General features: G+C 39.4%; 1 long non-coding RNA gene across 1 annotated transcript in view; it reads left to right on the top strand.

Moving 5' to 3' along the window:
• Positions 1 to 12,844, top strand: part of LOC109285327 (uncharacterized) — a 41,930-nt gene extending 29,086 nt beyond the window's left edge. The window contains exons 3-4 of the long non-coding RNA XR_002093085.2: positions 10,470 to 10,550; positions 11,613 to 12,844. This is a non-coding gene — a long non-coding RNA (uncharacterized LOC109285327). The remainder of the gene's footprint in view (positions 1 to 10,469; positions 10,551 to 11,612) is intronic.
• Positions 12,845 to 13,314: the final 470 nt, after the last annotated feature.

Here is a 13,314-nt window from a genome sequence, read left to right as displayed (position 1 = left end):
CCAAGCAGCGCCCCCACAGCAGCCCCCCTCCTCCCGAATTTATTTTATTATGACACTGGTAGGCTTCCAAATTTCTTTAGAATTGTAAATATATCAATTAACATTACCCAACTGATCGGTCTCTCTCTCTCTCTCTGAGGTCAGGAAGGTCAAAGTTCTTAACTTCACAATTGTAAGACTTTCTTAACATGGTATTTTATATAGAACTGCTTAGAATTCTTATTTTTATTAAAAAATAAAGATATAACAAGAAATGGAGGTTCACTCAATAAATTGAAAGCACCACTTGCTTGAAGACAAGGGGCAATAAAATGTAAATTTAATTGCCATCAGAAACTATTTGGCTGGACACTATGAGAACTCTGTCAGTCATTTTAGGAGGTTTGTATAAAACAACTCATGTACCAATTGAGAGGAGGGCTTGTCTCTGTATATTAGAGCATGTTTCTACTCTCCTGCATATTTATAAGGTACACAGGTAAATCAAGAATTGTTTTGTGTTTACTAGCTGAGGCAGCATTGTAATCTATAAGCTTTGATGACATCAAGTGAACAGAGCAGAGCAGATACACACGCAGTACAACTTGTATTATCAGTTAAGTTTAGAATCAAACAAACTTTTAATAATAAGAAGAATTTTAGAGAAGGACGAGCTTGATTGGTGATGCTAATAAATCCAACAGTGAAGTGGCTGAATTTCTGCCTTGAAGTAAAATCTTAGAGAAATATGGATTGCATTTCCAAGAATTCAGCTGTAGATACTCCTACATAAACAAGAAACCCGTTCTATATTTTCTTTTTTTCTTGGTTTTGTGTTTGCAGTTATTTTTTTTAGACCTTACAGAAAAACATCTAATGGTGTTAAAATCCTATATGAGTGGACTGCTTTGCTTCTTCCTATAAAAACCTCTGCAAACAAAGCATAAAATGAATTATACCAAACTCCTCTGTGGATTTTGTTGTATTTGTATCACATAGTAAAAGAATGAGGACATTCACTGCAAGACAGAATTATTTAAAAGTAACTGAAGTAGTTGAAGCTTTCTGAAAAAATTTGGTGGCTGTTGGTTCTTATTTAACTTTTTCACATTGCTTTTCAGTAAGAAACATGCTAAACTACAAAGTTATTTTTTTTTTCCCAGAAGGAAGAATGATAAAGGACGGTGGGTGGAGACGCCAGTGTCTTTTTGGAAGAGCCTGTTAATTCTTTGTACTTTAGCATGAATGATAGATTTTACAATATTTGTTCATATTCCAACCATGATAGATAAAAACAGTTTTATATAAAACCAATAGAAATAAGAAAATCATAATACAGACAGTAGTTTCAAATTTTAACCTTTCACTATAATCTCTATTAACATTTTCCATAGGGAACAAATTGTGCAGCTTTTACAGCCAGTGGATCTCTAAGTGGTTATCTATCTAGTAGCCACTTCCTTGCAGTTCCAAACAGAGTTGTTATGCCCTTTTCAGAACCCACAGGCAGTGCATGGAAAACCTTGTGTAACCACCTCATGGCCCCTCTAGTTCAAGACCTAAGTGGTGCAGAAAAGACTTGTGTTGCACCATGAGTGGCTTTTATTTCTAATGAAGCGAAGCTCATGTTCTCCAGAATTATTTCCTGCTCTAGGTCTAAGAAAATGAGCGTCTTTCTCCCACCAAAGGCAAATTAATTTGCGAGAATGGGATTGGGCCTCTAATCTTTAGTAATCAAGCTTTTAACCATAGCATAAGAACTGCCTCATGTCCAAAACCTTCATCCCTACATATTGCAAATTAAGAGATGAAGTGGAACTTGTGAGAGCCTTCTTCTCTCAGACTTTCTCATGTTACCATCTCATGTTAAAGGAAGTCTATTATATATTTATATATAAGCCTACACACAATTTAGTAACTGAGTCTTTATTAGCTATGATATTTGTCCAATAGGCTAAAGCTTTAGCAAAAAAGTGGTTCTTACCTAATTTATTAGCTAAATCAATCTCTTTAAGTCAGGGTGGAAAAATAAACTCAAAGAAACACAAATAGTTCTCTGGGCCACAAATGTCATCTCTTCTTTCCAAACATGACACCTTAGTAAGTACTGATAAAGAATTAAGTAGGTAATTTTTTTTTCTATCTTGCAAACCTTTTTGAGATTTTAAGATACCTCCCATTTTACACGGGGACAAAACAGATCTTTTGTGAAGTAAAAGAAAACCTGTTTCATGGATACAGCACTCATTAAGAGCTGGGAGATCCCAGTTCAAATCCTTGCTCCAATGCATATTTAATCATTTATGCAAAGAGGTATCCAAAGAGATTTATCCTAGAATAACCAGTTGTCTGGTGGTTATAGATATGGGAAGCCTAGGTTCATTTCCCTGTTCTGAAGCAGGCAGAGCAGACGCGAACAAGGTGTTCCCAAATTCCAGCTGAGAGTCCTAGCCAGTATTCAGGGGTAGCAGTAGCATAACTAGTGGTGCATAATAGTGGTGGACATGAAGCCCACATTCTGATTATGATGATGAGGAGGCACTGGAACGCTATGCTACCAATCTGGCTGCTAGAGCTTTGGCTATGTAGAATGGAACCAGAAACTGGGCTGTAATAGCTGTCAGGACCCAAGAGCCTCCCTGACAAGTGCTTGGCAGTAAAAAACAAGGCACGAAGACAGAGAGTGACCTGTCTGCCAAATCAGTTTTATTTCTTCACTCAGCATGGTATTCAGCTGTGCCTATGTGAGGAAAGGGCAAGGCGAGAGGCTTAACACCTTAGTTGGGGGACCTCTTCCCCCAGAGCTGCCAGGCCCCTAGAGCTGCCCTAACTCTACTCCTTGTCTCTTTCCCCCCTGCATAGCTGGAACTTGCAGTGGCCAGGATCCAAGAGCCCCCTGCCTTCACACCCTGGGTCCTGGGCACTGCCCAGAGCCTCAGCTATGCCTTTGGGCATCCCTCCTGCCCCCCCAATGCTGCCCAAGGTGAAAAAGGAACTTGTTATATTTCGGAGGAGTGGGTCTCTTTTTCCTTTTGACCATAAATTCCATCTTGGTTCTGTGAAACCTTCTTATTGTTTTGTGAATATGTTTTCATGAAAAGTTTCATTTTTTATGAACTAGCATTTTTTGATGAAAAACTATTTTGTCAAAACCTTTCTGATGAGCTCTAGTTTATAGACTGTGTTTTTATCTTGCACAACTGACTTGGTTCAACTCCTATCTGTTTTGACCTATAATGGAGGATATACATACACACATCTCAAACTTGGGGAATAGCGGAGACAGATAAAGAATAAAATAAGATACCTTGAATTTTACTCTATTTTTCCAACAACTCCACTGTTACGATCACAGAAATCCCAAATCTGATTTGTTGCAAAGTTAATACTGTTCTCCCCAACCTTCTTTCCCTTCAAGAAACGTTTAACTTGAGAGCAGTACTGTTCTTTAGGTTCTTTTTCTATAAGCAGATCTCATCATGCAGAAGTCCATGCCTGGGCAGTGCCCCCCAAAAAGTCAGTGGGGCACAAGTTTGGCTTAGGCAGGTTCATTTGTTGATTTAAGGCTTCACATTGTTAGATTTGGTTAGACAAACAAACAGTAAATCTTCATACAAAGAGCCTGTTTTTCAAACTCATTTTCCGAGACTAGGAAATACTCTATATAATGGAGAAGTAAGCATTTATTTTTTACGAAGGGATTATTCTGGATGAGAATACTAGAATGACAGTTATGTATGTTAAAGCAGCTTTTCCCTTTATCATAATTCAAATCTGACTCCAGATAAACTTTTACCCTCCTTCAGACACAGGCACCTTTATGTTCTACCAGGTGCTCCAAAGAAGCCAAACTGGTGGAAGTGAAAGAAAAAGAATTTATTACAGTTCATCCTTAAGCAGCAATGATTCCTTTGGGGACCATTCTGCCATTCAATGGGCTCTTTGGCAGAGGTGAGATTGTAACTACATTCTAGTTCTAAGTGTGCCTGTGGACTTTCCAACACAAAGAACACTGTACCTGGGCCTAGACTAACTTCAACTCTTCAGTTAAACTTGCCCTGATTTGTGGTGCTCTGAAAGGCTGAACAATCCAGACTCTATTCTTTCTTCTCCAAGCATGTGCTAAAGTCAGCTGACTCTGAATTTTCCTCTCCTTTAACATAGAAAACGTATAGGGATATAATATGAACTTCAAATCTGATTGTCCGGGTATTACCCCAAATTTTCTACTTTATTCACATCCATGTGTCATCTTGTCACATCTAAAAGTCATCTGTTGGAAATAGAAGAAGGAAAGCCTAATGATTCATAGATTTAGCCAGGTTATCCTATTGCATGTCTCCTTGGACAACTCCATGACATCACTTGGATGCCTGTCTTATATGGAGTCTGATATCTGTACTTATGTTCTGCCTCTCTGGATTCAACATTAAGTAACAGTTGACTAGTAATGATGAATACCCCAAAAGACAAAAGACTAATGTATTTGGACCAAGAGCTTTATAGCTTTTCTAGGTCAGGGATCTATCTGGGTTTTTTTGTTTTGGAGAGACATTAATAGGTTGGATAAAGCCAAAAACTTAAAAATGTTGGGGTTTGTTAGAGATAAGAAAGTGATTAGTGAAACCAAAAAACAGACTCTGATGGCATGCATGTACTGTCATTTTCCAAAGGAAAATGAGTAGATACTTTATCAGTCCCTATCTGATCCCTGGAGGAGAGGAAGTAGATCCATTCTGCTCCTCCTGCAGTTGGGTCTGGATCAAATATAGACTGAACAAGCAAAATGGAGAGGAAACTGATTATTTACTGCCCTGTTTCTTCCCCTGGTCATATCTGAGGGCTGCCCCTCAAACCTGATTCAGAAACTGAATTTTTTTTTTAAATTGGTAGTTTTGAGGAAAAGACCTTCAAAGCTAGCTGTGCCATTAGGAAGATTCCTGAGAATTCTTCTTGAGGCAGATCACCTTCCACCCGGACTGAACGCCAAAGCTCTGCTGTACTTTCACTTGCTACAGAAATAAGGAATGCCCCATTTGGAGCAGTCTGACAAGAAGGGGACAGATACAAGAGTAGCATGGTACTGAGGAATCAGATTTTGGAGGGAGAAATGGAAGAAAAAAAGAGAGAGAAAATATAATGAATAAAGTAGAGGCAACATACGTGGAACAAAAAAATAATATGATATGCAGGGAGACAGAAAGAGACAGATACAAAAAAACTTTCCAGGCAGTGGCTTTAATATCATGGGGTGGTGATGGCACAAATATTTGTCACTGAAGGTAGGGAAGGATAGGTAAATATTTCATTTCCTTGGTAATATAGCAACATAACTGTTTTCCCTGCTTAACCTGAATCTATTCTACATTACCAAAACAGGGAAACAAATTATCTTCATAAAATAGAACATGCCTTCTATTATCCATTAACTATCAACCATTTTGGAAAGAAAAAACAATGCAAACAAAACCACATTTTAATATCTGGAAATAATGCAAAATGTAAGCAAGGTCCTAAGATGATTACAGACTGCTTAAGTATAGTTAAACTATGATATTAATTAAGTCTAAAATTATGAACATAATACTTTTAAGGAATTTATGCAAAGTTTTTTTCTAAATATCAGATGCTCTCTGAAATAAAGCATTTGCATAGCCCAAGAGTAACATCCTTATTAGTCAAGTCAGTCTCAAGGCTACAATGACCGTTGGGACACCTTTAATGTAGCAATAGCTTTCCTCCATTCTTCCCAGTCTTTTGCAATCACATCCTAATTAACATACAAAAATTACATTTGATCTGATTCAGAGATGTATTTGTAGTGAAAGGACATCTAGGCAATGAAACACACACACACACACACAAAATACATATACATACAGATATATATACACATAATACATATATACATACACGTATATATAGTGCATAATTTTGTTGCACAGTGTGTCATTTGTTAATTTGACAAAATCAGTCATCCAATAAGATTTTTCACATAAACAAAAGTGATCCCTGACACAAGAGTTATGTGTATATATTTTAAAACCACATACTAGCATAATTTAAACATCATTCAGCCACTTAAGTGGGTTCAGAGCTTCTACTACAATTTAAATGTTTAAAAATCATAAACATATGGACATCTTGTGCAAGTCCAATTCTTTTGCTAAACTTTTTTTTTATTTGAAACTTTTAAGTTGACAGCAGATGTGTGTCTTCACTTACAGAATTAACTACACTCTGACCACCTTACAGGTTTGGACCCATGACCAGCAGCAGCCTGAGAACAACTTTGATAAATGTTGCAAGAGAATTCTGTTAAATATTAAGTTATTAACAACAGTGCTTCAGTTATACTAGTGCTTGATGTTCCTACTGCATTTCATAAATGGTGTTATTCCACTCATATGCCTCTCCTTAGTGCAGCAGGGTTATACCAAGAATGAATTTGGTCCAGTAAATAATTCCCTCCTGAGTCAAGATGAAGGCTTATGCATGTTTCTAGCCAGAATTAGATGATCTTTGTAGAATATCATTTGTATTGTATAGGAAATTCTATATCAAATTCCATTTTAAATTCTATTTTTATTATAGTTCAGACAGAGAATCTGTCTGCCCTTCTCCAATCTCATTTGGCTTAGATGATTTATGGCAGCCTTAAAAACCTTTTTCTTTGTGATAATTCATAGTTGTGATAATTTGTAGTTGATGTACAAATTTAATATTCCATAAAGTTAGTGTCTGTGATCCATTATAAAATGTGAACACTTACTGCAACTGTACTTTCCTTGATGTAGAGCAGTTACTGTTTGACTAAGTCAAGACAGAGTTGTTATTCTCAAGGTCAGTTTCAGTGTTACTGAACTGTAACCCATATGTGAGAGCTTTCTTTCTGAGTTAATCATCTCAAATGTAGCAGTCAAGAAACTCTCAAAGGTTTTTTAAATTCAGCTCTGTTGTTACTGATCACATCGGTCCTATTTGTAGAAAGAAAGTTACATAAGAAGTCATATGGTCTTCTTAACAGAATTCTGCTGAGACCCTAACAGATGCAGTTATACTATTATTTTTATACCTTTGCCAGCTTTTCAGAATTATATCTTCACAAATCACAGACTATTCATAATGCTGCCAGATTCCTGTCATGTATAAGGGACTTTGATCAGGTTACACTATTTTTGTCACGCTTGCACTCACTCAGTCAGTCAAAGAATGTATTGACTGTTCAGCCTCAGCCTTTATGTGCAAAGAACATCAAACCCCAGCTCCTGTTCACAATCTAGACGTATTCTACAGGATTGGACGTGTCTGGGAAACTACTTACTGGCTTAATTTCTTATTAACATTTCATTTCTTAAGAACAATTGTGCAACACCATTGCCTGTACCTGCTTGTTAATTTTTACACAAACCATATTAACCCTCCAAATTTGAGAATTTCCAAATATACGTATAGAAAACATATTTGAAAAGTCAGCAGATCTAATATTCCCTTCAACTACACCAATGAGAATATGAAAGCTTTCACTGAATCCAGTGAAAATATTCCAGATCTACCTGGTGAAACTGATAATAAAATGAAGCTAATTCTTTTTTAATTTTTTAATTTTAAGCTGTAAAAATAAACCACTGCAAGTAATAAAGCAAATTATATTATTGTTGAAATATTTTATATAACTTTTAAACTTTATGCAGAACTTACAAACATGCAATGAAGCAAATTCCCTTCCCTGAAAAATGAGAGAAAAATATTACCAAATAGATCATTTGAAAAACTAAACTTTTGCTGTCTGTTATATTCACTGTACATGTACATTAAGAACATTAGATCATAGGTAGGAGTATTGTCAGGAATTCTAAATTCAACTCACATATGCAGCTTCATCTGTTATGAAATACAGATGCCCCCCCTTTCTATTAAGCGATTATTTTCACGGCTACTTTAGTCATTGGGTTTTTCTGCTGAATACAATGTCATTATTTTAAAGTCTTGTTGGAGGCCGGAGAAGAGCAGGGGAATGAGCAGGCAGCTAGAGACCAGCAGGGGGGCTGAGGGGGAAGCTGTACCCGCTGGGGAGGCCTGGGACTCTGCAGGCAAGGTAGTCCATGTGCTGGGGAGGGGCTCTGCCCTGTGGGGGGCAGGGGACCATTGGCAATGCGTAGGTGCGCCTCCACGGTCCACCCTGAGTGTGGAGGTGCACTCCCTCAGAAAAGGCACCGCTGACACTATCAGCAGTGCCTGTGGGCAGTTGCTGCTTGCCACCACCCCCAGCTGCCGCCAGCAGTGTCTGCGGGCAGTCAGCGATCGCCGCTGGCCACCACTGTCGCTGCCAGCGGTGCCTGCGGGTGGTCACCACTTGCCACCCCTGCCCCCGCTGCCAATAGCGCTGGCAGCATCTGCAGGAGCAACCCACTTACCACTGCTGCCATGCTCCCACCATCGCCAGCACTGCCGTGTCCCACCAGCTGCTGAGGGCATGTGGCATTCATACAGGGGACCCACCCTCCTAAACAGCCTCCACACCCACAGTCCCCCCACACCTCCCCACACAATGACTCACATCTCCCCACATCTCTCCACACCCACCCACATCCCCCATCACACACCCACCATGTGATAAGGAAACCCACAGCAAACATAAAAACACATAGATATTTAGGATTTATTTTATTATGATGCTAGAGACACTGGTAGGCTTCCAAATTTCTTTAACACTGTAAATATAGCCATAAAACATTGCCCATCTGATGAATCCCCCTCTCTTTTGTTCTAATTGTGTAAGAATGTGGATTTTGGGGTACTTGAAAAAGTGAATTTGGGATGCTGCTTCAGCAGTCTAGCTGACATAAGGGGCTAACGTCTCCAGATACCAATTGGCTGGGCCCCACAAGCTCCTGAGGGCAAGTAACCTTGACCTGCTGGCCAGGGCAGCTTTTTATACTGCTGGGGACAGCACAGGTGCTAGCCCCAGGCTCTAGCTCCCCCTGGCTGCAGATCGGGAGGAGCCAGGAAGGGTTATTTTGCCCCAAGTGGCATAATTTGTTACACAATAACGTACATGTCCAAGCACATTCACTGAGGCAAAAAACCCTGGCTCAAATTTGCACCACTTTATTTGAGCTGCTGCAAACGCACATGACTGCATGTGTAGATGCACCCAATGACTTCATTAAGGAAAGATATTCAAATAAAACTATACTCTGCTTTCTAATGAAAGCTGAATCACTAAAGCCTGATGCCACTGCATTGGGTTATACACACATGCACGCATGCAAAGTAATTTTATAAGGTATTACCAATATTAGTGATATTGTTGTATTAACAATATTAGCTATATAACAATTTAGTCTTAGAAGCATTACATAAGGTGCAAAAAGCATAGAGGAAAATTGAGCAGTTCTGACCTTATTAAGGAAATAAGAAGATATAGAAAGATGTTCATGTAAGATAGATACTAATTTATTTTGAGTAACAATGATTTTTCTGAGGTTGGATTTTTTGGAATTAATTTAAAATTCTGGCAAAGATGCCTATAAAAAAATCACTGCACTGAAAGTAATAACTTCCTTGCCAATCAGAATTCCCAGTGTTCTCTTTAGCAAAACAAAGCACTTCATAACATTGGGGAAACCTAAGCAAATGACTGACGAGGAAATGATTTATTATAAATAGTAAAGGACTGTAGTTACCACACACATTTATCAAGTATACTACAACATTAATCTAGTTTAATTTGTATTTTAAGTATGCCTGCCTGAAACAGCCTCAAGCAACTCATTTAAATGGGTCCTAAATTGCAATTACAATAGAAATACCACCAAAATTGCATTTGTCTTGGCTCACTGTAACTCAAAGGCTCATTTGGAAGCACCTGCAAATAGTATTTGTTGCCAAAAAGGGAAGGCAAGATTAGGTTTCATTTGACATAATAAATTTTTGAAAAGTACAGAATTTTAAACTTTTATAGAACAAAGGACTTTTTGTAAGTATGGCTGATTATAATTATGGGTAGTTCAGCACTGCTGAGGTGCCTTGGAATGTTCATTGTTTAACCTGGAAACAATTTGAACTAAGACACACTGTTAGTGTTGCCCAAGAATATGCAAGAAAAAAAGGCTCAGTGGCCTAATCATTGGAATTTCACCTTTGGGAACAACAACAAAAAAGATTCTGATTGATAAGTAACCAAAAAAAGGGTATTATGGTGAGGAGGGGGATGAGGAGGAAATCATTACTCTCCTTCAAGAGCACATCAAGTGGCTGTCTTCATAATAAGGGGAACCATTAACAGGAGTCAGAGATTCAAATTAAATAAATATAATTTGGTACGCATCTCCACTGCTGTATTTTATCTACAATTTAGTGGAATCTAGAAAGGTGATGCTTAACAAATTAGGGCTACAAATCCATCTTTGAAAGTCAAAATTTACACAAAAGCATTTACTTGATGTTTTCATAATAACTTAAAATTGAATGTCTCTACCATGCAGAATCCACACCCAACCCAGTCCATTCCAGATGCACCTAGAATTAATGTTCCTCAAGGGTACCTTTTAGGATGCAGCCACCAGGTCAGTACTATGACATAAGATGGAATTAAACCAGTCATGTTGTTTATCTAATGCTTAGCAGAAAAAGAGAGTGACTAAGCCAGAACTATAGTTCCCCACTCAAAGTCTGGATAGCAGCATTATGTATGAACATTCAGATATATGGCCTAATAAGGCAAGTCTATACTGTTGAAGCTGAGTGCAATGGCACCTGGTTCAGTAGCAAATGAAGTAAGAGGAACCTGTCTTTAAGTGTGCCTTCACTATCATGCAATCTATCCTGACCACAGAAACTCTATCATGAAACTCTATTGTCTGTCATGGAATGAGAGATGTTTATTTCATTAGGAGCAACAGATGAGGCAAACAAAGAAGGGACTTAGCAGAGGCCTCTCAGAAGTTTCTGATGTGATGCGCCTCTGGTCATCCATTTGCCTATATATGAATAGGCAGGAATGTTCTTTTTCCATACGAGCGCCAGCACTGTGATAAGATATTTGTATCATAAAGACTTGTAGCATTGGAGTGACCATAGGCAATGTGTGTACCGGAATGACTTGGTTCCTCTCTAGTACTCAGATATTGTTCTTGTGTACTCTTTTAATAATATTGTACCCATAGTAGTATTTATAGTGCCTACTTACGAGTATTGACAAACGAGCAAATCAAAACAAATTCAAAGAAGAATGGGAGGGGAGATGACTTACTGCAGAACAGCTGACATGCAGTAACTTTTTTGTGTGTTTGTTTCTATCCTGTAGTAAGTAGAAGCTAAACCAGGGCTCTTTACCTGTGAATGAAACAGAGCCAAAGTACTAGTTTAGTTTCCACTTACATGGGGATAAGAATGGATGCACAAAAGTTACCAGAGCTTTACTTGGTAAGTTGCTCTTCCTCCAGCTTTTAATTTGGTGTAATTTGTTGACCTGTTTGTATTATAACTCAAAAGAGTCACAAACTAGTCCTGGCACTTAAGTGATGGAAAGACGGAAGTGTTTGCACCTTGAATCTTTGGCAGCTCATATATTCACTTGCTCTCCTCAAATCCAGGACAAAGACCCCTTCCCTTCTTTTCTTTTTCAGAATAAAGAAATATCAGGAATCAAAACTTCTTCATTTACAGTCCCATGGCATCTCTTCTATAGTTCGTAGGTGAAGCAATGTGTAGCATACTGTGGAATTAAACCTGAAATTCTTGTGTTTCAAAAGGCTCAGCTCCGATTACTACAGAAAAATTATATCTACAGTAGCCTGCAGAGCATGGCCAGCAAGGACAAGTAACTTGGTATTCTAATAAAGATTTTCATTCAAAGTTAAATGTTATAAGAGGAAACCATAAGGTAATGTGACGGGCTGGCTGGTAGTGACTTAGCCCAGGGGTTTTGAAAGGGCAAAAGATGATTGGAGGACTTGGGATTCCCTTTCCTCACCAATCAGGCCCCACAGACTCACCCTCCATGTCCCCTGATTGGCCCTGTGGGTCACCTGGAGGGGGATAAAAGGGGCAGAGCGGCTGACTCAGGGAAGAGACCGGAGAGGGCCCACAAGGAAGGAGCTTCAAGGAGCTGGCAAGAGCTGGGACAACGGGGCAGGAGCAGTTGTCCTAGAAGAGCCTGAAGGAGTGGGACCTGCAGGCAGCACTGGGGTCCTCAGCAGCGCGGTGTGCGGCCAGCAGGAAAGGCTCCCCACTGGGCTCCAGAATCCCCTACGAGAAGCTGTGGCCAGCAGGAGAGGCTCCCCAGCTCCAGCAAGATCTGAGCAGCGACCTGAGAGGTTCCCAACTCTGCTTCCAGCTCCTCCAATAAGAGGCCAGGCAGCTTGACATGAGGCCAGGGATCCAGGAAGGTCAAGATCCCTAGCAGCTTGGAGCAATACCAACACTGGTGGCTGTATGGCAGAGTTTCTGCCTACCATGCCGGTGATCTGAGTTCAACTCCCAGCTTTGGTGACTTGGGATAAGTGAGCTAACAAGGAGAAATTCTTCTTGCAGTGGAAAGGGGCCATTGTGTTTTCCCCCTTTCTCCCCCTCCAGGTGCCTAGGCCCTATATTCCTTGTAATTTGACATTTTGTATTTTGTGCCTTTTGTGCTTCCAGTAATACCAACCAATATTGTTTGTTCTGCTGTTTGTGTTTTACATTTTGGTTAACCCTCTCTTTTGTCTCTGGATGACTAATGTCTATGATTGTAGGTGTCTAATCTTTGTTGAATCCTGCCCTTTTGGGGCATTGTAGTGTCCCCTATACCCCCTGGTTTATACTGGTTATGTTCCCAGTATTTCTCTCTCATTAAAAGGTGTATATGGTTAAGGCCCCACTGGTGGTCTGGCTCTGCTGTATAGGGGGAGGAGAGTCCCTACACCTCCCACAGTGCTTGTGCACCTGCTTTTGATCCCTTCAATTGGAGAGGGGGTACCTCTTGGAGTACCGCCCAGGTTACAATAAAAAAGAGAAGCTACAATAGGCAATGCATGTTCCATTTTCTACTCTCACATTCTTTGGGAGGTCTCTGGACCATATGGACAGGCAGAAAAGCAGGCACTCAAGTGTCTGCTTAACCTTCCCCATTCTGAACTTCTAAGGATGCCCTTCATATGCCCTCTACAGCACTACATTTGCATTTGTGTAAGCTATGCCATTTTACTATTTCCTCACTGCAATGTTTCCAGGGCACACACATCAGATAGGTTATGTCTATCAGCATTTTAATTAGCAGTTGTATGATATTAATATCAGTCTGTTAAAATGTGGTTGGAGCTGTGCAAGAGTTAGTGCATTTACTTTCCT

Source organism: Alligator mississippiensis, chromosome 3, assembly GCF_030867095.1.
Source record: "Alligator mississippiensis isolate rAllMis1 chromosome 3, rAllMis1, whole genome shotgun sequence".
NCBI classification, from domain to species: domain Eukaryota; kingdom Metazoa; phylum Chordata; order Crocodylia; family Alligatoridae; genus Alligator; species Alligator mississippiensis.
Note: the sequence above shows the minus strand (reverse complement) of the source record. Positions and strands in the feature narration are given on the sequence as shown.